Here is a 793-nt window from a genome sequence, read left to right as displayed (position 1 = left end):
TCTGAGACGTAGAGAGGACGTTTATAGTGACAGGTTTGTCCTGTGTCCTCAACACACACAGAGAAAAGCATGTGGACAGCATCAGTGAGGTCCAGCACTGGTGTTGGTGTTCAGGTCTGGCTCTCAGTCTCTGGTCCAGTTCATCCCAAAGGTGTCAGGAACAGTCAGACTGGGACACCAATCTTTATGGAACAGCTGGAACAACATCTGTTTAAAATATCACAGTGATGTCACTTGAGCAGAGCTAAGGTCTACACTGTGACCAGAGCGTCCACATGGTGTATCTCTGCTGCTGGACGTTGAGATGTTCACCTCCAGAGTCTGTCTGTTGAGACAGCTGACTGTTGTTACAGCCGATTGTTGTTATAGGCGACTGTTGTTATAGGCAACTGTTGTTATAGGCAACTGTTGTGACGGCTGACTGTTATTAAATGCAACTGTTGTGACGGCTGACTTGTTATATGCAACTGTTGTTACGGCTGACTTGTGACGGGCGACTGTTGTGATGCAACTGTTGTTACGGCTGACTTGTGACGGGCGACTGTTGTGACGGGCGACTGTTGTGACGGCTGACTGTTGTGACAGGCGACTGTTGTGACGGCTGACTGTTGTGACGGCTGACTGTTGTGACGGCTGACTGTTGTGACGGCTGACTGTTGTGACGGGCGACTGTTGTGACGGGCGACTGTTGTGACGGCTGACTGTTGTGACGGCTGACTGTTGTGACGGCTGACTGTTGTGACGGCTGACTGTTGTGACGGCTGACTGTTGTGACGGCTGACTGTTGTGACGG

At 50.8% G+C, this 793-nt stretch overlaps 1 protein-coding gene across 1 annotated transcript in view; it reads left to right on the top strand.

Moving 5' to 3' along the window:
* The window catches only part of LOC111659197 (pre-mRNA 3' end processing protein WDR33-like), a 19480-nt gene that overhangs the window by 13953 nt on the left and 4734 nt on the right, over positions 1-793 (top strand). The window lies entirely within an intron of this gene.

This window comes from Seriola lalandi, unplaced genomic scaffold, assembly GCF_002814215.2.
Source record: "Seriola lalandi dorsalis isolate HSWRI2012SDOR001 ecotype SW California unplaced genomic scaffold, Sedor1 jcf7180002054475, whole genome shotgun sequence".
Classification (NCBI taxonomy): domain Eukaryota; kingdom Metazoa; phylum Chordata; class Actinopteri; order Carangiformes; family Carangidae; genus Seriola; species Seriola lalandi.
The sequence above is the reverse complement of the archived record's forward strand: the minus strand, read 5'-3'. Positions and strand labels throughout refer to the sequence as shown.